At 38.8% G+C, this 27,698-nt stretch overlaps 1 protein-coding gene across 2 annotated transcripts in view; it reads left to right on the forward strand.

Annotated features, from left to right (window-relative positions):
- Nucleotides 1–24,925, forward strand: part of NETO1 (neuropilin and tolloid like 1) — a 207,098-nt gene extending 182,173 nt beyond the window's left edge. The window contains exon 11 of one of the 2 annotated variants that reach the window (XM_089663971.1): nucleotides 22,523–24,925. The gene's annotated coding sequence lies outside the window, so the exon portion shown is untranslated. The remainder of the gene's footprint in view (nucleotides 1–22,522) is intronic. The other variant, XM_089663981.1, reaches the window with a different exon arrangement.
- Nucleotides 24,926–27,698: the final 2,773 nt, after the last annotated feature.

Below are 27,698 nucleotides of genomic sequence, written 5' to 3' on the forward strand. Positions count from 1 at the left end.
TTTTAATTTATTCTGGCTATTGAAATGAATTAATATTGAAGTGAAAAGTGCCTAGCATTTAGGCATGTTTAGATGCGTTTAACAGTGTCAAGTGTTTTCTCTGTTGCTCCAGGATGCACTGGCAGTGTTTTTTTTTCCTGCCTTTACCACTTGCCCTCCTGAGGATTTACCCCCCTTCCTGACCAGGCCATTTTTTGCGTTATGACACTGTGTTACTTTAACTGATGATTGCGCAGTCATGCAACGCTGCACCCAAATGAAATTAACATCCTTTTTTCCCCACTAATTGATCTTTCTTTTGGTGGCATTTGATCACCTATGCATTTTTTATTTTTTGCGCTATAAAAAAAAGACTGACAATTTTGAGAACAAAACAATATTTTTGACTTTTTGCTATTAAACATGTCCAGTAAAAAAATAAAAAAAATCTAATTTCATCATATATTTAGGCCAAAATGTATTCTGCTACATGTCTGCTAAAAAGAAATCCCAATACATGTAAATTAATTGGTTATAGTGCTTAAAAATGGCAGTATATATACTGGACTTTTTAAAACATTTTTTACTAGTAATGGCAGTGGTCAGTGGAACTGCAGGATGCGGTGGACATTCTAACACTGGGGGGAATTGACTTGATGGCAATGACATCCCCAGCGACACCAATACAGTGATCAGTGCTAAAAAAAAAGCACTGACACTGTACTAATGGCACTGGGCAGGAAGGGATTAATATGAGGGGCGATCAAAGGGTTAACTTTGTGCAGGGAGTGTTTTACTAGGCGACCTTGTCAGTGTGCTTCACTGTAAGCACACTGCTTTGGATGGCTGTGCTGTGCACAGCCATCCAAGGCAGTGTGCCCAACCTGACAGCGAGGAGAACTTTTAGTAAATAAAACAGTCCTCCTCCCCGCCGGAGATGCTCGGTAATCACCAGGCGCCAGTGGGTAATCACTGGCCCTGACCCAGTGATTGACAGCCACAGCTGTGAATGGTGGTGCGGGTAGGGCGCGTGTGCCCCCTACGCGGAAATTCTAAATCATGTATATATATGCGATTTTGCACACCCGTGCCACCCTGTAGCAGTATTTCTGCTACTAAATGCTGCTAAAAGCCTATTTGTGCATGGACACATATGATAACATGCAGGGGAGTTTAGCGGCAGGACAAAAAAATGCCAGTTGCCACTAAGAACAGCTGTTCATGAGGCCATAAAGTTACAAATATCCTATACATGCCTATGTGCTGTTTTGAATAAGAGGACTTACGCATTTAAACCTTAAAGCACTGAACATGTGGCAGTATAGAATAAATAAATAAAAGGAATCATGTGGAAAAGAAGGACCCAGACAGATTTATAAGATTGTGACATTATGTCAACTAGGTAGAGACATTCTTTGTATCTAGAATTGCTAGTTGTAACAAAACCAATACAATATATTATATAGAAACAATGTTACAGAAGAGAATAAGAGCTTGTTTTGAGAAGGACACATGCAGTTGATAGACAATTGCTAACTACAAGAGCAAGTTTATTTAGCGAACCAGCATAAGGTTGTGGTATGAATGTTCAGAGAACACCTTTAACCACTTCCACACTGCCCTGTAGGAGAAAATACTGCTACAAGGTGGCACGGATGCGCAAAATCATGTATATACAGGTGAAACTCGAAAAATTAGAATATCGTGCAAAAGTTAATTTATTTCAGTAATGCAACTTAAAAGGTGAAACTAGTATATGAGATAGACTCATTACATACAAAGCAAGGTAGTTCAAGCCGTGATTTGTCATAATTGTGATGATTATGGCTTACAGCTCATGAAAACCCCAAATCCACAATCTCAGATAATTAGAATATTGTGAAAAGGTGCAATATTCTAGGCTCAAAGTGTCCCACTCTAATCAGCTAATTAAGCCATAACACCTGCAAATGGTTCCTGAGCCTTTAAATGGTCTCTTAGTCTGGTTCAAAGACTGCTGACCTGACAGTTGTGCAGAAAACCATCATTGACACCCTCCATAAGGAGGGAAAGCCTCAAAGGGTAATTGCAAAAGAAGTTGGATGTTCCCAAAGTGCTGTATCAAAGCTCATTAATAGAAAGTTATGTGGAAGGGAAAAGTGTGGAAGAAAAAGGTGCACAAGCAGCAGGGATGACCAATTTTTTCTCAAAATTGTTGGTCTTTTTTTGTTTACAGTGCAAAAAATTAAAAATACACAGACAATTAAATACCATAGAAAGAAAGCTCTATTTGTGGAAAAATGAATGCAGTGCCGTATTGCAAAAAATGGCCTGGTCAGGAAGGGGGGTAAATCCTCAGGAGGGCAAGTGATTAATGATTTTAAATGACAGAGCTATCATTGTTTTAATGGTGAAGGGTTACAAAGTGTTTTGATATTTTTGTAATGTTAGAGTATTTTGTAATATTTTTTATAGTTTTGGAGTGTAGTTTTACCCTTATTTTGTCTGTTTCTTTTAGTTTGGATTAAAGGTTTATATCACATCTGTTAGTAACAAATAGTGATGGGTACATCTGTTAGGATTCTCTTTAAATGAAAAACTTCAAAAAAATTAGAAAATTGTGAAGTCAAATCTTGGAAATTAATTCAGGTGATTTTTCAAGGGTATTAGAATGGGATTGTCAAACAAACATAAAGAGTTGGACAATACTATGAGAGGCCTTGTACCAATGCAAAAATAAATAAATGAAAGTAAAAATATTGTTTAGAGGGAAGCAGGTCTTTTAAAAAGGCTTAAAGGAAAACATTAAAATACAATAGGACATTAAAATACAATACAATAAATATCTCTGATAAGATCAAGAAATTCACAAGCACGAATGATCATACAAAATGTATGAAACTTTAACCACTTGCCTACCAGGCACTTATACCCCCTTATTTACCAGGCCAATTTTCAGCTTTCAGCGCTGCCGCACTTTGATTGACAATTGCGCGGTCATGCAACATTGTACCCATATGAAATTTTGATCATTTTTTTCTCACAAATAGAGCCTTCTTTTGGTGGTATTTAATCGCCACTGGGCACTTTACTTTTTGCGCTATAAACAAAAAAAGTGCAAAAAATTAAAAAAAAAAAAAAGTTTCTTTGTTTCTCATATAAAAATTTTCAAACAGGTAATTTTTCTCCTTCACTGATGTGCGTTGATGAGGCAGCACTGATGGGCACTGGTAGGCGGCACTGATGGGCACTGATAGGCAGCACTAAAGGGCACTGATAGGCAGTACTAATGAGGTGGCACGGATAGGCGACACTGATAGGCAGCACTAATGAGGTGTCACAGATAGGCGGCACTAATATGCAGCACTGATAGGCGGCACTGATAGGCGGCACTGATAGGTGACACTGTTGATGGGTACTGATAGACAGCACTGACTGGCATCACTGCTGGGCACTGACTGGCGGCACTGACTGGCACAACCGCTGGGCACTGACTGGTGGCACTGACTGGCAGCACTGCTGGGCTTCACTGGTGGGTGGCACTGGTGGGCAGAACTGGTGGGTGGGCACAGGTGGGTGGCACTGGTGGGCACAGGTGGGTGGGCACAGGTGGGTGGCACTGCTGGGCACAGGTAGGTGGCACTTCTGGGCACAGGTGTGTGACACTGCAGAGTGGCACAGGTGGGTGCATTGCTGGGCACATGTGGGTGCACTGCTGGGCACAGGTGGGTGATCTGCTGGGCACAGGTGGGCGGAACTTGCGGGTGGCACTGCTGGGCACCGATCATCAGGGCACTGATCATCAGTGCCCTGATGATTGGTGCCGATCCTTGCTCTGACAACTGCCGGTTCTCGGCAGTACTTTCCTCACGATCTGACAGCGTGAGGAAAGTGCAGCCGAGAACCGGCAATTGCATTTCCCTGTGATCAGCGTGTCATTGGACACCGCTGATCACGTGGTAAAAGGCCACTGTGATTGGCCTTTTACCACATAACGTGATCAGCTGTGTCCGTAGGACACAGCGATCACGGAGATCGCCAGGTGCGCGCCCCCTGGGGCACGCAGGAGAGCGCGTTCTGGGAGGTTGTCATATGACGTCCACCCAGAACTGGCCGGCCGCAGTGCAGCCGTCATTCAGCTATCTGCGGTCGGCAACTAGTTAATAAAGTAAAATATTTAAAACACAAGTCTTGCTTATCTTTTCTCTGTAGCATCCATAGCCATTTGCCTATCTTCCCTCATATAATTGCAATATATATATATATATATATATATCTTTAGATGGATAGATAGATAGATAGATAGATAGATAGAGTCATGGATTCCTTCCTTTCTGTCAGATAATGCACCGCTTTGCCCAGAAAATTGTTGCAATTATAAATGTTTAGGCATTCTCATGTTTATGTTTTTTGTTTGTATTGGTATGACACAAAAATGTGGAGAAACAAAAAGCCAAATTTACATTTTCCATGCAAAACCCCAAAAATGAACTGGACATAATTATTGGCACCTTCTCAAAATTGTAAGAAATAATTGCATTCCAAGTATGTGAAGCTTCTGTAATTTGTAAGTAAGCTCACCTGTATCAATTAACAGATCGTAATGTTCCTGTGGCCACTGTACACAACATTGTCAAGAAGTTTACAGCCCATGGTACTGTAGCTAATCTCCCTGGACGTGGACAAAAAAGAAAAACTTGATCAAAGATTGTAATGAAGAATTGCTCAAATGGTGGATAAAGAAACTTGATTAACTTCCAGACAAATTCAAGCTGACCTTCAGGCACAGGGTTCAACTGTGTCAGCACAGACTATATGTTGAAATCTGAATGAAAAGGGGCACTTTGGTCGGAGACACAGGAAGACCCCACTGCTAACACAGAAACATAAATAAGCCAGATTCAAGTTTGCCAAAACTTACCTGAGGAAGCCAAAATTCTTTTGAGAGAATGTGCTGTGGACATACAAAACAAGATTACAGCTTTTTGGTAAAGTCCATCATTCTACTGCTTTCAGGAAAAGAAATGAGGCCTTTAAAGAAAGAATGCAGTCCCTACAGTCAAACATGGTAGAGGTTCACTGATATTTTGGGGTTTGCTTTGCTGCTTCAGGCACTGGATGTCTTGACTGTGTGCATGGCATTATGAGAATTCTGGGGTGCATTGTAGGGCCCAGTGTCAGAAAGTTGGGTCTCTGTCAAAGGTCAGAGGTCTTACAGCAGGACAATGACCCAAAGCACTTGTCAAAAACCCCCCAGAAATGGTTTAAGACATGAGAATACTGAACTGACCAGCAATGAGTCCAGATCTAAATCCCATAGAGATCAAAACAGCAGTTGGGAAAAGCAACCCTTCCAATCTGAGAGACCTGGAGCAGTTGGCAAAAGAAGAGTGGTCCAAAATTCCAGTAGAGAGGTGTAAGAAACTCATTGATGGTTACAGGAAGCGATTGATTTCAGTTATTTTTTCCAAGGGGTGTACTACCAAATATTAAATTGAGGATGACAATAATTTTGTCCAGTTAATTTTGGGGACTTGCATGGAATGTGTCAGATTTGGCTATTTGTTTCTTCACTTTTTTGTGTCATACCAATATAAACAAAAATAAATAAACATGAGACTGCCTAAACATCTGTAATTGGAAACATTTTATGGGTGAAGTGGTGCATTATCTGAAATGCAGGTGTGCCAATATTTTTGGCCATGACTTTATATATATATATATATATGCTCAAGGTTTCTTACATTCATGCATTCTATGCATGAAGGTGAAAAATCTTCTGTGTGCAGCAGCTCCCCCAGCTCCCCTAATACTTACCTGAGCCCCATCATGATCAAGCGATGTGCATGAGAGCTTCAGCTCTCTGTAGACAATCCCTCCTCATTGGTTGAGACAGCAGCAAGAGCCATTGGCTCCTGCTGCTGTCAATCCCACCAAGTGAGCCAAAAGAGAGAAAGGCGATGGGTCTGAGCCATGGCTCTGTTTGGGAATGGACACACAGAGCACCGACTCAGGAGCGAGCCTGCTTGGGTGCCTTCATAGCAAGCTGCTTGCTCTTGGTCAGCTCCAGGAGCAGACAAAACTGTGTACTCTTCAGCGCCTCAAAGGAACCAATGCCAGGGGAAGGCCAAGGGGACAGAAACATGAATAGCCTATGGATAGCGTTCCAGAGATGCAGCCCTCCTCATATGGGGAAATCAACAAACTGGAAGAAGGCATACAGGTGGTGCAGACACCTAGTGCATTATCCAAGGTTTATTAAAAGTATACATAAAAAGACAAAAACCATACAAACACAGCATGTGTGTAAAGCCAATAAGACCATAGAGATAGTCCCCATAGCTCTGAGGAAAGGGATTGATCCCCAAAACGCGTCAACAGGCCAACTGCACCATTAGTATGCCATTCGTGTGGCCATCTCTATGGTCTTATAGGCTTTACACACATGCTATGTTTGTGAGTATATTTTTTGTTTTTTATATATATTTTTAATAAACCTTGGATAATGCACTAGGTGTTTGCACCACCTGTATGCTTTCTTCCAGCTCCAGGAGCAACAGCAGGGGACCCCAGAAGAGGAGGATTGGGGTTGCTGTGTGCAAAACAGAGCAGGTAAGTATGACATGGTTGTTATTTTTTTTAATTGCTTTTAATATCACTTTAATAGATGTTATACTCTATAGAGGATTTTTCCAGTGGGGCGGATGGCAGACGTTTTTAAGCCAAAAATCTCACAGATAAAATTCAGCTTCCTCAAGCAGCACAGGATGTTTCTATCTAAAAATACACAATCAATATTAGTAACAATAAATGTGCATAATCCTCGTTATACAGATCTTAATAACACATAATGACACATATTCAGAATGTTCATATATTAATTGTGAACTTAAACATACCACAAGAGTCAGTGACTTAGAACATGAGCCTAAAAAGATTCCCTTAAGGGACTGCAGAGGGAGCAAAAGGGCACATCAGCGAGACTATCCATATGTTATTCCTGAATTGACAAAAGTGAAAGGGGGGAAGGTAATAGTCATGATTCTGTCTGAAACACTCCAAAGAAAATGGGATAATTTTGTGTCCATCTATAATATTGCTGACATGCTGAGTCATGTATCAGTTTATATAGATAACATACAGTATGTGAGTCTTATAAACATATAGATGCCTACCTCCATAAAGTTAGTAGGTTATTAACACCATTATGTCACTAAGGATCCTGTTCAGGCACCCATTAAAAATGGACATTCATTATACAATTTTCCTTTTCATTTTCTAAAACCATATCATATGAAAGCAAAATCAGAAGAGCTGTTGCACTACATAGTTGAAGGTTAATGAAAAGGACATTGAACAAAAAATTGTATAATGTATGGAAATTTTAAGAGTAGGCCCAGGATTAGCTACACACAATTAGAAAATAAAATTAATCATAATCTCAACATTGGAGGAAATATTAGAATTTTAATGCATTCAGTGACCGCTATATTTAATTATAACTCACCTTAGGTTCCAAGAAGAGGAGATTTTAGAGGCTCACTGAAAGTCCACCACTCTCAAGACAACACACAGTGCTTGTTGGTAAACTGAATGGAAGCGGAAAACATACAGGGCACAAGTTAATTTGATAAACTTTACTATCTCCCTTGTGAAGTTTCCCCCATTTCTTCTCTTAATTCAGGACTAACACAAGGATATTTTCACTGATGTATTTATTTGGTCCCCCTGCTATTCCTTGAGGAATTCCTTTTAGGTTCATGTTCTAAGTATTTGACTCTTATGGTGCATATATATTTTTACTTACCTGCAAAACATTCAGTTTAAACACATCTGCCATACATTCCACTGGATAAATCCTCTAATCCTGTATAACATCTATTAAGATTTAGAGATATATTTATATATACAGATATTGACTGGGATTGATAATATATTGATAGATAGACAGATGACCATGGATGTCAGAGAAAAGATGATCAAAACCTAAATTGCAAATATTTATTTTAATTTATTTTTCATATATTTTATATATTTGTTTGGGTTTGTGAATTCCTTGTTCTTATCAGAGATATATACGCACTTTGAAAGTCCCCTTATGGTTTGGGCAGTATGTCCAAGAGTTTTTTCTACGTATATGGTGCATAAAATGAGCATGAGAATGTGAAAGCTTTTCTTTGTAGTAATTTAAAATATACAAATATTTTAACCAATTTGCTGCTGCCATCCTGGCCCTTTAAGAGGATCTGAATGCTGGGAGGTGGAGGTGGGCTTTTGGATCTTGAGATTAGCTATCACGCATCGCAAGTATGCATTGAGAGCTGCCCTTGACATCTTTGTCACTGTTCTGGGAGCATGCAATGAGCACAATCTTGACACAGAAAAGCCGTTCCTTATGGACGCATATATGCAGCCACTCAGCACTAAAGCCCACCCACCTAGTAGCTACCTATATGTGTATGGCCAGCTGGAACAGGTTAAATAACTTCCTTGGGGAATGCACCAAACCTACACGTGCAAAAGTAGAATTTACAAAGAAAAGAAATACCATTTAAATTGCTGCCAAATAACATTTCCCATCATCTTCATTCTTTTTGTAAACAAAGTGGCCTGGGATTCACTTAAACATCTATACCAGGCCCTTATGCTAGGGTGTGGTATGGATTTTAGCGGAGAACCACACACAAAAAAAAACAAACAAAAAACAAAGAATGGCATAGTGTTTCCCTAAATGCCATACCCTTATCCTTGATAAGGGTCTGAAATTAATTTTAAGGGAGACCTAAACAAAAAGAACTGTGGGATTACCCACAAATCAATACTTTGCCCTGTGGGGAAAAGTCCCTTATCTCCATCAACATTGTGACAAAAAGCTTTTCTAGGCTGACTGCCTGGCAAGGTACGCACCCAATGTTGAGGGCATATGGCCTGGTATGGTTCAGAAGGAGGGTGAATAATTTTTTTCTTCAAGGCTTGTGGCCTGCTGTGGTTAAGGAAAACAGTGAGGGTGCCCCCCACAATCCATATCCATACCAGTCCCCTATCAGGGCATGCACCCTTCCTGATATTCTTCCTGACCCCCTAGGGTAATTAGATATTCCCTGTATCAATGATCAGGTGTCATTACCTATAAATGTCAATAGATAGGTATATTCTGTGCATTTAGGAATGTAGAACTTTAATTAGGTCATGCTCACATGACCTAATTCAGATTCTATATTCTTGTTAGTACTCTTGAAGGATTTGCATTTTTAAGTGAGTGGTTTGTGCATTATATACCTTTTTTCTTGTGTGTTGTGGGCTGTTTTGCTTTGCATTTAGGAATGCATAGAGCTTTAGCTTTTTTATACATAACTTATCTGGTTAGTTCCTCAGGCAGTCTTTTCCACAATTTCACAGCTGTAAAGAAGCCTACAGTATGCAGAGGTTAAACCTCTTTTCTCCAGTCACAAAGAGTGCCCCCTTGTCCTTTGTAATGATCTTAAAGTAAATAAATGTGATCCAAGTTCACCATATGAAGAAATTATTAATAAAGTCAGTTTAGCTAATCTCATAGTTGATGCAATCCATGCATATTATCAGTATGGTTGTCTTTCTCTGCACACTCTACAGTTTCCCATTATCCTTTTTTTGAACTGGTGCCCAAAACCGAACTACAAATTCCATATGAGATTTTCCAAATGCTTTGTACAGGAGAGAGAATCTCTCTTTTTTAACACAAAAAAAGTATTATGTTTGCTTTAGAACTGAGCCAGTCATTAAAGTAGAACAATAGGCAAAACTTTGGTTTCCTTTCGGATTAGAGTATACCCGTGTATGATTTATTTGTGCCCTATTTGTCCCATTAGGGGGATTTACCTTCACTTCCAGTCCCATATCCAAAATAGTAAGTGAGAGGAAATCCCTGGAAATAAAAGGAATCTCTTGGGGGCCATCAGGTCACTAGAACTAGTGTTCCCATTGGAAGATTTCCTCTCTATTACTTTTTTGGGCACAACCCAAAATTTGTAGTTTTCTTTTACTTTCAATGATATTAGTGAACAGGACAAATAGAGATGGTGAATCCCCCTAACAGGGGCACAGACAGCAATAAAAACTGAAAAGTGTTCTAATCCCTCTCTCCTCTATCCAAAATTTAAAAAAAGTTTTGCCTTTAGTTCTACTTTAACGAGTCTCAATAAGTAGAACCTTTGGCTTTGAAATAACAGAGCTCTTTTAGAACATATGGGCTCTTTCAGAACATATGGGTGTAATCCATCTGGTCCAGGTGCTTTGTTCACCTTTATTTTGTCTATTTATTGACCATATCAATTTTTGAAGCCATTGTGGTTCATTTGAGCAATGCCAACTTCATTATGGAGCTCCACATTTTCCTTTGGATACACTGTACCAAAGATGTTATGTATTAAAGCAATGCTAAAGGTTTTGCTTTTTTTTTTTAAAATAATAAACATGCCTATACTTACCTGCTTTGTGTAGTGGTTTTGCAAAGAGCAGCCCAGATCCTCCTCTTCCAGGGTCCCCTGCTGGCGCTCCTGGCTTCTCCTTTCTGTAGGGTGCCCCCATAGCAAGCAGCTTGCTATGGGGGCACCCGAGTAGGTGTATTCCCGAGCCGCTGCTTCGTGTGTCCATTCACACATGGAGTTGTGGCTTAGCCCCACCCCCTCTCTATCCTCATTGGCTGAGTAGCTGTGATTGACAGCAGTGGGAGCCAATGGCTTCCACTTGCTGTCTCAGCCAATGAGGAGGCAGAGACCTGGGACAGCCGAGGCTGTTGTGCACATTGCTGGATTACGATGGGGCTCAGGTAAGTATTGAGGGGGCTGTGGGCACTGCTGCACTTAGAAGGTTTTTTTACGTTTAAGCATTATAGAATGCATGAAAGTAAAAAACCTTGAGCCTTTACAACCACTTGAAATTTCTCTTCTCTTTTTCCCCAATCACTAACTGTGAGTTATCTTGTAGGGGTCCTACATGCTCAGACCTGAATTTTTTTTATTGTTAATACATTTATATAATTTTTTGACGTTTAGCTTACTCTTTTTTGCAGCCTGCCATTTACTTAGCTTTTTTGCGATCTTGATTTTATTTTTACATATTTTGGTATATTTTTGTACATTTCAATGAATGAAAGTGTTCTTTCATTTTTATTCTCTATGGTTATTTTAACAATGTACACGAGCCCCATAAGTTTTAATTTTAGCCTTTAAAAACCTGTTGCCTATGGGAATATATTTTGAAGTCTATTTGCATATATTAGATTTGAAACATTATTATTTCTATTCTGTGTTCTTGGATAACATTATTGCTTTCCAGTCGAAGTTGATGAGCAGCACACAGCATTGGAAAATTTGCTCTTTTAAAATGCTTACATGTTTTTATCTCTCCAGTATATGCTTGTTTTTACAACTAAAATTAAATTAGATCATGTATTGTCAATGCTACTAAGATGTTCATTTATATGGGCATTTGTAATAAGCCCTGAACTGTTTGAGATTACCAAATCCAGAAGAGCACCATGTCTAGTTGGGGCTTTTATATTTTGGAACAAAATTCTCTTGTAATAAGTAAAAAATTGCTGCCCTTTTACTGTTCCAGCAGTACCATTGCACTTGTCAGTTTCAGGCTAGTTAAAATCTCCCATTTGTTACTACAGACCTTTCTGACTGTACACATAGTCACTACCTCCTCATTAACACTGAAGGGTCATAGAGACAGAAAATAGAGAGTATTATAATAGACAGTATTAGACATAGAGAATAATAACAGCTCAATCGTGAATAAATAATCCATGATTCCGCAATACCAATTTCTGTAAATCATGGCCTTTTCCTATTTTGCAGGCAGAATTCTGGCATTAGTGAACAAACATTTTAATCCATTGTTTAATTTTGCTTGTTTTTAACATATCTTGTTTAGTAGTAAAATAGTGTTGTTTGTATGAAAAATGTTTGTACAATGGGAATCTTCTTATAACCTATTATAGCCCTCCCCCCATCTTTCCCCATTCCACCATCCATTAGCATCTGACCTATTTATGCTTATGTCCCTCATTATATTCTAAGGTTGACCATAGTTGAGTCAGTTTGTTTTTCATTCAACCAGGGGGTTTGAGTCAGTATTTTTTTTGTTCAACCCACTGGTTGAATGAAAAACAAACTGACTCAACTGTGGTCAACCTTAGAATATAATGAGGAACATAAGCATAAATAAAGCATAAATCACAATTCTGAGGTGGGTGGGGGAATCCTTTCACTGTGTTATTGCATTCTGACGGTGTGGAAGTAAAAAACACAGTGGATTCCCAATAGCCAGTAGCACTGATTGTGCAGAAATTTTCCAACAGGTTGGTTAAACAAACGTCAATCAGTGAATTGACTTATTTTCAAGCACAGTGCCCATACATAGATGAAAATGTGTCCAGTCCCTGCTGAACTGGCCAAATTTTGATTCATGCTTGGCCAGCTTAACTTTCCCTGCTCCCCTCAATCCTAGTTTTAAATATTCCTGCACCTTTCCTATAAACCTCTCCCTGACATAGCAGAACCCCTTCTATTTAGGAACAATCCTTCACTCTTCCACCAGGTCCTTAGCCATGCATTTAGATTTCTAAGATCCCACTGTCATTTCCATGGCACAATAACATAACCTTGGAGTTCCTTCTTTTGAACTTGCAGCCTAAATCTACTAGTTATATAAACTGATTCTTATGGATCCTGTATCTTCCATGCATAGTGTAGATGCCAAGATCAACCAAGACAGATGGGTAATGCCCAGTCCCCTTCATTCATTTGTTTACCTGGTATACCATATGCTGAAACCCTGGCACCAGAAGACAGCAAATCATTTGCTTAAGGTGAAAACTGTCTAGGCCTTCCTGCATTACCCTCACTACCACTATTAGATGGACTGCTCTCTTGGCTGTTAGGGGTAGCAGTGTCACCTAGGACTGCCACCTCTGGGTTTGCCACCTGGACATCTTCACTAGTAGTGAGATGACCTGCCCTGGGTTTGGTTCAAGCAGGGTTCGCTAAACTTCAAAGAAGTTTGGATGCTGAACCAGATCCCCATTAAAATCAATAGGAGCTGAATCTGTCAATTTAAAAATGCCAATTTTCTTGGCTAATAGGCAAGAGGGTGTAAAAAAATAGCATGGGTTTGAGCACTACCCTGTACCAATCCAAACAAATTTAAAAACTCCATGCAGCTGGGAGGAGTATTATTTTAGCACTGACATTTACAAAGGAAAAAAGTAAATTGCCTGAAAATGACATCTCCTTCCTACAGAACTGAGATTTTATTTGCCAGCAATGTATACTATGTAATTTTTTTCTTTCCAAATTAAATTTTTACTGTAGCCCATCCTGCAGGAAGAACAGATACCATCAAAATTGATACCACACCCTTTGAGTCTGGTATCAATTTTAAGTGTGGACTTCATGAAAAAAAAAATGTATGGTGCCCTTAAAAATCCCTACCACACTATTAATCTGAGCATACAGCTTGGGGGGGGGGGGGGGGGTCAGCATGCTGCCCTCCTCCTGAACCATACCAGACCACGTGCCTTCAATTTGTGGGGTCCCCATATTGTTAATAACAAATGCCTCATACCCACAACCTTTGCCCTATGGTTGTGGGGGTTATCACAATCTGAAAGGCCCCTTTAACCACTTCCAGACTGGACACTTTTACCGCCTTCCTGACCAGGGCAATTTTCAGCTTTTAGCGCTATCACACTTTGAATGACAATTGCGCGGTCATGCAACACTGTACCCAAATGAATTTTTTACCATTTTTTTGAGATAGATAAAGCTTTATTTTGGTGGTTTTTATTCACCACTGGGATTTGTATTTTTTTTGCTATGTAAATGAAATGTCCAAAAATTTTGAAAAAAAGTGTTTTTTTTATAAAATTTTTCAAATAAATAATATTTCATCATAAATCTTAGCCAAAATTTATTCCGTTATCTTTTTAGTAAAAAAAAAAAAAAATCCAAATTAGTTTATAAGCAAAAATTATAATTTTTAAACATTTTTTTTACATTTTTATTTTATTTTTTTATATTATTATTTTTTAATTTTTTTTTACATACTGTCACCCTAGCAGTACAGTGTCACCATGGTGACACTGTACTACTTGTGAGGGGTGATGAAGATTTTTTTTTTTTTTTTTTTACACGGATTGCTTTTACACCCATATAGGGTGTAAAAGCAATCATTTCTCTTTCTCTCTGTGTGCATTCCTGCACTCATTGAGAAGAACTGAGTGAGCTGTGATTGGTCACAGCTTGTCACATGGTACAAGGCTTTTGTGAATAGCCTTGTACCATGTGACCTCTGTGATCATTCACAGATTTCACACATAGTAAGCAATGATGTCAGAAGTGACATCTTGCTTACTACTTTGCATGTGATCACTGATTGGCCAATCAGTGATCACATGATCGGGACCTCGTACAGAGGTCCCGTCCGACGATCGGTGTTTCACTGTGTCCGGAGGACACAGCGGGCACCGGATCGCGGTGCTGCGCGCTCCCAGGGAGCGCGCACAAGCAGGGTGGGGGGAGGCCGTTTATAGACGGCCACCCGACCCTGCAGTGCCACCGTTCCGGCCGTTTATATACAACGGCCAGTCGGGAAGTGGTTAAAAATAAGATGGCCTCCAGTTACCCCCCCCAACACATGAATTAGCTTGGGGTACTCATTAATAAAAAAAATGTCACCTAGTAATAAAGACACCCAAACATATGACTAGTCCTTTATTCAAAAAATAAAAACCATCATCAATCACAATGGATACCACCACTGACTCCCTCCAAAAAAACCTGTGCAGGCAACTGATCCCAATCGTAACAATAGTCAAATGACAGCTCTTGGAGCTCCAATCAGCTATATAAAGAAAGGGGCAGATGTAGTGGTGACATCATTGCCCAAATATGGCCATGTGTCCATATTTGTACAATGATTTAATGCTCCATTCCTTGTCTATTTGCATGCATGGAGTGGGATTCCCAGCCATGTCAGTGAATGGGGGTGGCTTCCTTAGAAAACATTGACAGTTGTAATTAAAGGGAATGGCTGCACACCACCATAGAGCTGTTTGAACAATTTATTCTATCAAATCTTCAAGTGAGGGCAGCACACCAGATAAAGGACACAGAGTAGCTGCTTGTCAATGCGTTTCACACAAAACTATGCTTATTCATAAACATTGACAGCTAGCAGAGTGGTGACATCATTGCCCAATTATGGCTATGTTGGTAATGAAGTAGAAGCGCCATTCAAGCAACCACTGCTGCTGGAAGTTGTCATATTTGTCCATGCTGAATGACCTAAATATTCCATGTTCTCAAGAACCACTGAGCAGCCAGTGCTTGGTCAAAACTTACATTTGGATTGAACACTGAGCTCATTCTTTTTAACAGCCTATGATGCTGTGCAGCCCACACAGTGTAAAGTTGCATTTTAATGGTAGTAATATTACCAGCCAATTTGCTTGCCTACCCAAACCTTCAGCTGCTGCAGGCAGAATTCATTCATTTGTGGTGGTTTTACTACTCTACTAAATGACACACTTTGGCTGCCCACCTGCCCACCTAGCTTTTCTAATTTTAAACAAGTCAGCAGACATTCTGGGTGACGTCATTGACCAAACATATTTGGTAAGGACGTCAGCTGGTCAGTTTGCTAACACTCATCTGCTGTCTCGAATGCTGTTATGTGGGGCAAGAGTACAACAGGAAAGGATTATTGGCTAGTTGCTTGACCTGTGTCAGCAGGTCCTCATAGTGATTGATAAAGGATCTATATCACTGGATAATGTGATTGATGTTGGATTTACATTGTGGGACTTTTTTGAGGGTTTTATTAATAAAATATGTTTCTATGATGTCTGTGTGTGGGTTACATTAACAAGGATAAACATTATAAAGGAAATAAACACACAGATACCATAGATAAACATTTTATTTAAAAATGCCACTGATGTAAATCACCTAATTCAGGGATTTTAGATCTGCTAATGCAAACACAATGACCTGCACCCAGTGATCCTCTCCCACTGAACGCTTAATGCAAATGACTGTCCCTGACTGGCAGCTGAATGTTGGGAAACAATCTGGAAATGCTGGTTGACATTGTCAACCTAATATGGTCATGTATATATATATATATATATATATATATATATATATATATTTGCTTAATGACTATTATACTCAAGGATTCAAGAAAACGTCAATGACGTTCAGGCGTTATGTTCAGGATTCCTATTTTTTAAAGTGTTTAAGTGAACGTCCAATGAACTGAACGTCACTTGGTTTGCTCTTCACTAATGATTATATTGTGGTGGGTAAAACACAGAAATCTAGTCTAGGGTGATAAGGAGGGGACATAAAAGAGGAGGGTAGTTTAGTAAAAGTTTTAAAATAGCACCCAAAAAAAACCCCAACAAAATCACATGGAGGCAGAGTTACTTTTAAAGTAGGCTGTAGACATTATGTGAGAGAATCCTTCTGTGCACAAAGTCCAGCTTAAAATTATACAGGAAAAGTTATCCTTCTTAAAAAAAAGGCTGCAAACCTGTGCAAACACATCTTCAATGTTTTGACTCATTTATAAATGTGCTGGTAAATGAATAAACAGCAATATTAATATATACTGAAAATTTGTATTGGTGGTCATTTGACAAAAACAACATTCTTATAGTGAGATGGGCACCACCTTTCATATGATATACCAAAGTGCACCACCTTGAATGAATGGCTTCTGTGGCATACAATAATGATCACTTTTAAAATGGCCATACTTAAGAAAAAAACCTTAAGAACTTTTCATTGCCATGCATTTACACCTTGCTAATGTTCAGTTGTTGCCATTTTTAATTAGGAACATTGTTCTGTGTTCTGCATTTTGAACTGCATTATGCACAACATCAGCAAGGTTAGGGTTTATGCTTCTTCCAAGGCTGCAAGATTTATCTCATCATGATCATGTCATCTAATAACATCCTTTAAATTTTCAACTTAACAATAAAATATTATTCTTATATCTAGAGAAAATGTTTGAAATTAAAGTCTAAGTTCACCTTTTGGAACATATTACATGTTCTACCTGTATTTATGGTGGAGCATGTAACATGTTCCAGCTCCTGCCACCAGTTCCTCCAATCCCCCCCTCAGTGTGACAGCAGGCGGGATATCTTCTCCCCATACCTGCTGTCACTTCTTGAAAAGATTATGGCCATGCAGGGTTTCTTCCATGTTTCCACAGCATTCAATCACAGTTTCCTGTGAATGAATGAACTCCACGTACCGTCAGCCACCAGGGCTGATGGCTTGTAGTTTTGAATGAACTGAAGAGTACTCTCATAGCTCATTCACTAGCCTTGCTGCTTTCAAACAGACAGTCTGTATGGAAGTACAGGCAGAAAGCTGCACGGCTTGTCCGCATAAGTCTGACACTTCATCCCTGATCCATTGATCACGGATCAATGCAGAAAAAAATGTGCATTTATTATTTTTTCTGGAAAGGTGAACTTCCCCTTAATCTTTAAATATATTCTCAAGGTAAACCACAATATGTTACCCTTAATATAGCCAACTCTTACTTAACATCAATTTATTTTAAAGTTTTTGATAGAATAGTGAGCGTTTACCTGTCAAGTGTTTATTGCTATATGCGTCCCCCTAAAATATTAAAAAATATTGAGTTGTCACCAGAACCAGACTAAAGAGAACATTTTCCAATGAGGAAATTTTTTTTAACAACATTTATGTGTATACAAGACAGGAAGTGAAGGTAAATTTATAAAATGGTACACTGATGGCAAACCAACCTCATAAAAGTTTTAACCAATATTTTAATCTACCCACAAAGGAAAAAAAAATATTTTAGATATACTTTATCACTTCTCTGTCAGCACCATATATAAATGATGGCTAGTAGAATGGGATTTTAAATACACTGTGTTGGTAAAATTTGTTCAGCCGACAATGAGCTTTCATTTGAAAGTGATTCAGGCAGCTGTAAAGCCACCCGATCACTTGCACAGCCTGCAAAAGATATCACCCAAGCAGCCTCCCAACCCTCCATCCAACTGCCTCTGCCATGTATTGTGCTGTCCCATAATTGTCCCACAATGCTATATTGTGCTATCCCACCCAAGCAGCCTCCAAACCCCTTATCCAATTGCCTTTGCTATGTATTGTACTATCCCACCTGTAGATCCAAAACTGGCATGTTGAGTTTTGGTGGGTGGAATGGAAGGAGATCAGCTAACATCCATTTGCTGATCTCACTTCTGGTGATTGAACACAGAAGCAATTGTATTATATCACAGTCCATGGTTGCTGTGGCTGTGAAATAGCTAATGCAGCGCAATCCATGCTCCATTAGCCTGAGTGTAGGGCAGGGGAGACCCCTGATGTCTAAGTAAAGAGAACTTTTCATTACAGTATACTATAACATAGCACAAAATAGCACAGTATAGCACTGTATAGCAACTCTTTCTCTATACAGACCAGGGGTGGACTGACCATTCAGGTACTCAGGCACTGCCCGAGGGCTCAGGGTCAGTAGGGGGCCCCATGAGATGCCCCTGGTAACTTTCATAGGCTTTTTTGGGTGTAGTTTGAGTGTGGGCAAGGGCACAGAAGCTCCATGATCCCCTATTGCCCGGGGGCCCCATAAGTTGTCAGTCCGCCCCTGATACAGACTTTCAGCTCTCGATAAACTAGTCCAACATACACTGACAAATGACTGCTGGGAACCCATCCTTTTATAGTGGTTGGTAGTAGGTTGGTGCATAAAAAAGCCCCTCTTATTGGTCATTCTAAGCCATCTGACATACGTTCAAAGATCATTTAGTGCATAAAGTTTACAAAGGTTTCAACCTAGTGAAAGTCACAATAAATATGCTGGACCCATAAATCTAAAACATGCAAGATTAGCCTTGAACCCATTAAAGTAGCTAACTCTAACTTCAATCTTATCTTTGACTCCAAAAAAAAAGTATTCTGTTCTCTTTTTATTAAAATATGTTCTTCTTTATTTCCCTGACTTTGAAAAAATAAACTCCTACATTTTTCAGAATTAAAACATGATATTTTGTACTATTCTCACTCCTGCCATTAATGGTGCTTTACTGTTGTGCAGATTATCACTATATTACCATACTAATCACTATAAGGCTGATTTACTAAAGGAGATGAGAGCTTGGCATTAGTACATTGTGTGAACATTTCCTGCAATTCTACAATCAAATGAAGAGCAAATTCATGTTTAATAATTTAATTTATATATGCATGAACAATTGAAATGTTTTATATTTAGAGGGCCAAGATAGAACCTCTGTAACAGGGATGTCATTAGGATTCTCAAGCATCCAGGGCCGGCCCTAGCACAAGGCAGCTTAGGCAGCGCCTTAAGGTGCCAGGATGGGGTGGGTGGTAAAATCGGGATCCTAAGCTACTGGCTGGGGATTCAGATTTTTAAAATACCTTTCCCTCCAGCAGGCAAACTAAAATGTCCATGCTGCGCCTGTAGGAGAGAGGATGCAGCGTGGAAGTTTTATTTTGTCTGCTGTTTAGTATACTTCTGTCAGAGTGAGAGAGCTGAGCAATAGACAGACAGAGCAATGAGTGTTAACCACTGTCAGAGTGAATCCAATGATACAGAGGGGGGCGTAGTGGTGGGCAGATCCCCGTGCACTCCAGGAGAAGGCGGGGCCCACTGTCAGGCAGGATGGAGGTGTGCTCCCAGCTGTGCTGGAGGAGTTAGGTCAGGGGGCTGCCAGTGAAGGAGGTCAAGATGGAGGAAGCTCCCTGCCCTTTGCTGCAGCTGCTGCCGCCACCGGATATCCAGGGGGAGATCTTCTCATGCCAACCCCAGACACAGCTAATCCTCTTGGCCCTGGTGTGTTGCAAATTCTTCCAGTGACATCATCTAGAGGAGGAGCCACAGGACTGGTGAGATCTGAGGGATTAGTAAACCCAAGGTGTGTGTGGTGGAGGAGGGGGTTATCTGGGAGGTAATCAGACTGGGGGGTGATCAGATTAGGGTATCTAGGGGTGTGTGATCAGGGTGTGGTGGTAGGTGTATCTGGAGGGTGTGATCAGAGTGGGGTTATCTAGGGAGGGGTAATAAGGGTGGGGGGTATCTGGGGGTGTGATCTGGGTGGGGGGGGTGTTTGAGGAGGTGTGATCAGGGTGAGGGGGTATATGAAAGGTGTAATCAGGGTGAGGGGGTATCTGGAAGGTGTGATCAGGTTGGGGGGGTATCGGGGGGGTGTGATCAGTGTTGGGGTATCTGGGGAGGTGTGAGCATGTGATCAGGGTGGGAGGGTGTCTGGGGGTGTAATCAAGGTTGGGGTATCTGGGAAAGTGTGATCTGGGACTTTGTTTATGGGGGGAACTCAGCGATTCGAAGTTGTAGTTTGCCTTACCTGTCAGCTGCCTGTGGCCAGTAAGGGGAACCGAGGAATGCATACCCCGCCCCCTCATTACATACTGAAGTTTAGTGGAAGTTCAGCTCAATTTTCAATAGTGTGTGACATCCTTCATGTTGCACCCCATCACAATACAGGCACAAAGTGAAGGAGGTACCAGCCCAGCTGTAGAAAGTGAGGGGATGTGGTGTTTGGGGGGCTGCAAAATGCATCTTCACCTGAGTAGACAAAAATTAAACCAGACAATCTTGAACAGATATCCAGTCTTTTGATCTTTGTGAATTACACCCTGCTATTTGTCAAGCTCCTATCACTGATCATGTGTAAATTAAACATTGTAAAACAGTAATGTAACAGTTGATGTAACTAAGTAGTACACATACTGTAAGTGTGTATCATAATGTGAAGATGGCCTCACTTTGAACAGAGATTTCCTAGCTCACAAAGTAAGAGCCTAAATACCAGCATACTGAGAGAGATCATTAAAGTTCGTTAACACCAATCATTATTAAGCAGAAAGGAATGTAACAGAGCTTAAAATATTGCAGTTCTCTCTTAAAAGAAGCAAGCATTCTTCAATTTCTTGTTTAGAGCTTTTGGAGAACCAGCTTGATCAATTTTAAATATTTTTTTAACAATAAACAACAAAAAAATAAACAGGATTAAATGTGAAAAGGTAGTTGACAAACTTTGCATGTTTTTTGGTTCTGGAAGAATTCAATTAACTGTTCAAAATCATGTATTAAGGTCATTAGTTCCCATGAATGACCCTTAACTATCCATCATGGCTTTGATGGAAAATTAAGAGCTCTTAACAGCTTTTTGGGTACATTCTAGAGGATGTTGCTGAGCCAACATTCACCCAGCTGCAGGAGCATAGAGGTGGATGTAGGAGTTCTATATTAATATTTTTTAAATGACCATATTTTACAGCTACCAACATACTATTGTACAGAACAACATCACTATTTGATAGACATCAGACATGATATAAATCTTATACATATTCTCCTTAGAGGATACACATGTCTCATCTGCCACTTGAAATAGGCATGTGTGATATCACACTGTTTGTTATTTTATTTTATACTGTATTTCTGTAGACAATTGTTATGAATGTAGTTTTTTCATACTAGGATTCATTGAATATGAATGGATTTTGGTTCTGGCATGTAAAAAAAACACCAAACCATAATGTGTATTCCTTTAACTGCTCTTCTAAAGTATTTCTGACCTACGAGGAAGTCATATTAAGGACTCTGCTAAAGGTTTTATGACATAGCAATTTTAAAATGATGCTTAATTAAAAGTCTCAGGTTTAATGCTGTTTACAGTGATGCTTCATTAAACGTATCTTGATTAATGTTGTTTCTGATGTGAAGCTTTGCAGATCATCATAGACTAAGCGAGATTTATGATCCTGCTAGAAGTTTTGTTTATTCAATTTAGTCTGCTGAAGCTGGTTGTGTTCTGCTGTGGGGATGTTCAGTCTGATGATTTTGATGCTGACTTGTGTATTTTGGAAAAAAGGGTGGCGCTGAGTTCAGTATGTTCCCCCATCCTTCATAGTCAGTTGGAGTTCATCGAATATCAATACTGTCACACATGTTTGTTAATTATCATTTTTAGGATGGCATGTGTGACATCGTTTTTTTGTTTTTTCTATCTTTTTCTTTGCTTCTACTAATCAGACATTAATCTGTTAACTTTTCTCATGCTCTAAAGATAAAATGTTTATAATTAAATTAAACGATATGGAAGAGAAAGTAGATATTTTTGTTTGGCAGGGACTGTTAGTATTTTCATAGATATAAAAAAGACGTAATTTTATTAACATTAAATAACGTTTTTGCATGCACTTATGGCGAAGGACATACAATTGTAATTGTAGTTATCTTTCCTAAACAAATTTGAGACTATCTTCATGGTTTATAAATACTGTAATATTTTAAATAAAACTTTGTCACTTTAGTTTTAGCATCTTGTTAGGGTCCTGATTAGGTTTCATCATTTTTCACTAGCTGCATGTTTTCTGTAAAAATTGTGATTGTACAATATTTCTGTAAAATAGCAATTGGTATATGTTAATATGATTATTTTTGTTTTTGCTTTTTTTAGGGGGAAGTGTTTTAATTATATGTTTTGCTTTCAGAGAAGAACTATTTGGTACTCTAGGAGACAAAGTATGCTCTTTAGAAAGTTATCACATCCATCTTCAGAGAGTGGACTCTGTTCTAATCTCATTCCACTGCCTTGTTACATAATAGGACTTTCAGACACTCCTACCCTCAATATGAAGATTCTGCTACTCAATGACATTTGTTGTAATTTGGTTGCTGGCCACCAAGTGCTCCTTAGTTTTTAAATACATTTTGAAATTTACTGGATACTTGAAGAAGAATCTAGTTACTGATTGCAGATACCCCAGCATTATTTGGTATCTTTCTTTAATGAGCTGAAATTTAATTTTATGTTTTATTACACAAAACCGATGTGAAGCAAATATGATTAATTTCTCTTAATAAACTTTATTAATTTGTATGTAATTTTCATCTTACTAATTCCTTGAAATAAATATTCATGGTTTTTAAAACTAAATATTTGAATAAAATGAATAGTACAAAATCCACCTACAATTGGAATAATAAAAAAGTTCATACAAAAAAGAATATCTTCATATTTTTTTTAAATGGCAATAAGATATTTATCTTCTGTCTTTACTTGTGTTTATTTATTTTAGTCATTAATGCCCTTTTTGCTATGTTACTTTTCTGGCATCTGGTAAGTCATAAAATTGGCATTCTGTATACAGGTTACTGAGTAGTTATAATTTGTGGAAATTATTTTCAGTCTAAAAATTCAAAACCTAGGTAAGTTAATGTTTCTTAATAAATCTTTACAATAAGCATGCATTATAATTTCATATTATTAATCATTTAACCCCCTTTTTAATTGCTTGCCAATGGTACTTTTTGATATATTATTATATCAAACAATGTATAGCATTTCCTAGAAATAAATCATAATGTTTCTATTTACAAAATTAACAAATGTATTAGACATTAAAAAAGTCGAAAAATTATTTGACATTCTTATGTACCCAATAATTTAATATCAACAACAAATAGATAAATCTTGAAAGCCAGGAAATAATATATACAAGTATTGCAATTTTAGTTTATTTTCATGTAAAGTGATGGAAATGTAAGCATATTTTTCAAGAAGAACTTTTCCATGGATCTGTGTTAAGAACTTGAATGAAGTAAAAAAAAATAATTTTGATTTGTATGTTATTTTTTTAAGTAAACTAATAAATATATTGTATCTCATAACATCTATTAAAATATACTTCAAAAATGTATTGCTGCTCGTCTGAATAACTTGAATCCCTTAACTCTAAAATAAATAATAAAATAGTGACATAGATTATAATTATTATTCCACTTAGTATTTCTAAAATATTTATATGACTATACTGTATGTTTCCAAAGTAAGTTTTACCTATATTGGAACTGTTTGGGACTTGAGCTGCCCTAACCCCCCTCCATACCAATGATTGGGCTCACAGGACCTATTCATTCCCGGCATGCACAAGCTTGCAGTTATAACATTCTTATGCAGCATGAACAGTTATAATCCTTTTCCATTGGGCCAGATCTAACATGGTTATGCTCATGATCAGGGGCGGACTGACAACTCATGGGGCCCCCGGGCAATAGAGGATCATAGGGCCCCTGTGTCCTTGCCCAAACTCAAAAAAACCTATGAAAAAGGTACCAGGGGCATCTCATGGGGCCCCCTACTGACCCCGGGCCCTCGGGCAGTTCCCGAGTCTCCAAATGGTCAGTCTGCCCCTGCTCATGATATCTATGAAGGTTATGTTAAGTATTTGAGCATTTAGGTTTTTTTAGAGCATAATCAGACAGCTATCGCTGTAAGAGTGTTTTTAACTGGCAACTATGCAATCTGTTATGGGCTGCATTCAAACTTTGTCTTGTGAAATCCTTAAATACTAAACATAAATAATGATATTGCTGAGTAGCAGCAATATACAAGTATATTTAATAAATAAAGTTGCTTGTATTTTTAAGGTGTCGAAGATTTTAAGAAGTCATGATATAACTGATTTCTCATGAAAATATATTTTATAGAGTTTTTACTTTATTATTTCCACAAGTGGATTCCAATGCAACTTAAAGTGTACCATCTAAATAATTTACTGTCATTTACCTAACACTGTTTTAATAATAAACAATTGCATCAGTAAAAAATAAATGGTGATACACATTAGTTGGCAAATAAAATTAATCTGTATCCATGATGCATAAAATAAAAGTATCTTATTTTTTTTCATTCTTTGGAGATTGATCCTTTTAGATTAAGGTTAACAGGCCACTACACCATATATGATATAAGTATCAAAATGACTGATTGGTGAAATGCATTATTATATATAAGCCTGGAATGTATAATCCACAGTTTACATTTTCCAATAAAGAGATATCCAAAAAGGAACAAGAAGGCTCAGATGTACTTAGATCTACTCTTTAGTTCTTGCCAATTCAGAAAAATATTGCTTGATTAGAATATATGTCTGTTTTTACCATTATTATTGTAGTTTTAAATGTTACTAAACATCTTTGCATTTATAAATTCTGCATTCTAATCTTGAAAAAGTCGAGAATAAACAAGCCATGTCATTTAAAATATTCCTTGAGCTCAGAAGGATGGGAAGCAGACCTGGCACCTCAAAATAGGAAAAGGACCCTTGTTTGAATAAGTCTATCCTGCAGTAGCAATTCCCTTCCAGATAAAGTACCAGCACAGAACAATTGTTGTCCATGGTTCTTAGTGATTGGCAGATCCCCTCTAATACCCATGGTCAGCAAGAATATGAGTACATAGATTGTGCCAGTGAAGGAGTGCACAAGTGTAAACAGACTGAATTGGAAAGGCATGCAAGCAGTTGAAGACTAGCTGAAACTAGGGTTGAAACAGAATCAAAGAACCAAGCAACAAAGATTAGAGACTTGAGGGGTTAACTGGGGAGCAGCAGTATAAGACAATTCATAATAAAAAATAAAACAAAGAGACAAACATAGAAATTTCAAAGCACACAAGGCAGATGAACAGGACTAGGGATAAACAGCACAGATAAACAACAAAGTGCGTCCTGAGACAGGAAACATGACCAAAGATACGCTTCAGCAGTTTTAGACAATCAGGGGGGAATGCAAGCACCAAAATAAGAACACAGACAAAGAACTACACAGGAGGCTATTGCTAGAGATGGCTGTCTGGCATCCTGTACAGCGTGTCGGCAAAAATTGTAGAACATTTTTAATATAGAAATGAATAATACTTGGTTAATTTCCCTTAGTCAGTATTACTGGTAGTCCTGTATACAAAAGATGCAAGTGAATGCATAAGCTTGGGGCTCCAGTAGTAATGTCATATGATGCAAATGCATGCAAACCAGGCTTTAACAATTCCTGGAATAAAAGCATAATATACAGTCAGGTCCATAATTATTGGGACATCTACACAATTCTAACATTTTTGGCTCTATACACCACCACAATGGATTTGAAATGAAACGAACAAGATGTGCTTTAACTACAGACTGTCAGCTTTAATTTGAGGGTATTTACATCCAAATCAGGTGAACGGTGTAGGAATTACAACAGTTTGCATATGTGCCTCCCACTTGTTAAGGGACCAAAAGTAATGGGACAATTGGCTTCTCAGCTGTTCCACGGCCAGGCGTCTGTTATTCCCTCATTATCCCAATTACAATGAGCAGATAAAAGGTCCAGAGTTCATTTCAAGTGTGTTATTTGCATTTGGAATTTGTTGCTGTCAACTCTCAAGATGAGATCCAAAGAGCTGTCACTATCAGTGAAGCAAGCCATCATTAGGCTGAAAAAACAAAACAAACCCATCAGAGAGATAGCAAAAACATTAGGCGTGGCCAAAACAACTGTTTGGAACATTCTTAAAAAGAAGGAACGCACTGATGAGCTCAGCAACACCAAAAGACCCGGAAGACCACGGAAAACAACTGTGGTGGATGACCGAAGAATTCTTTCCCTGGTGAAGAAAACACCCTTCACAACAGTTGGCCAGATCAAGAACACTCTCCAGGAGGTAGGTGTATGTGTGTCAAAGTCAACAATCAAGAGAAGACTTCACCAGAGTGAATACAGAGGGTTCACCACAAGATGTAAACCATTGGTGAGCCTCAAAAACAGGAAGGCCAGATTAGAGTTTGCCAAACGACATCTAAAAAAGCCTTCACAGTTCTGGAACAACATCCTATGGACAGATGAGACCAAGATCAACTTGTACCAGAGTGATGGGAAGAGAAGAGTATGGAGAAGGAAAGGAACTGCTCATGATCCTAAGAATACCACCTCATCAGTGAAGCATGGTGGTGGTAGTGTCATGGCATGGGCATGTATGGCTGCCAATGGAACTGGTTCTCTTGTATTAATGATGATGTGACTGCTGACAAAAGCAGCAGGATGAATTCTGAAATGTTTCGGGCAATATTATCTGCTCATATTCAGCCAAATGCTTCAGAACTCATTGGACGCCGCTTCACAGTGCAGATGGACAATGACCCAAAGCATACTGCAAAAGCAACCAAAGAGTTTTTTAAGGGAAAGAAGTGGAATGTTATGCAATGGCCAAGTCAATCACCTGACCTGAATCTGATTGAGCATGCATTTCACTTGCTGAAGATAAAACTGAAGGGAAAATGCCCCAAGAACAAGCAGGAACTGAAGACAGTTGCAGTAGAGGCCTGGCAGAGCATCACCAGTGATGAAACCCAGCATCTGGTGATCTCTATGCGTTCCAGACTTCAGGCTGTAATTGACTGCAAAGGATTTGCACCCAAGAATTAAAAAGTGAAAGTTTGATTTATGAATATTATTCTGTCCCATTACTTTTGGTCCCTTAACAAGTGGGAGGCACATATGCAAACTGTTGTAATTCCTACACCGTTCACCTGATTTGGATGTAAATACCCTCAAATTAAAGCGGACAGTCTGCAGTTAAAGCACATCTTGTTCTTTCATTTCAAATCCATTGTGGTGGTGTATAGAGCCAAAAATGTTAGAATTGTGTAGATGTCCCAATATTTATGGACCTGACTGTATATATATATGTTTGCGGGTGTGTGCGTGTGGGTGCGTGTGTGTGTGTGTAGCACTACCCCTGTAGGAGTTCCAGTAGTTTTGGGTCCCCCTATAGCCCTGTACAGCCAGGCAACATGCACTTCCACACCAAC

Source organism: Staurois parvus, unplaced genomic scaffold (assembly GCF_062004578.1).
Source record: "Staurois parvus isolate SC_StPar_1 unplaced genomic scaffold, SC_StPar_1.0 ptg000045l, whole genome shotgun sequence".
Lineage (NCBI taxonomy): Eukaryota > Metazoa > Chordata > Amphibia > Anura > Ranidae > Staurois > Staurois parvus.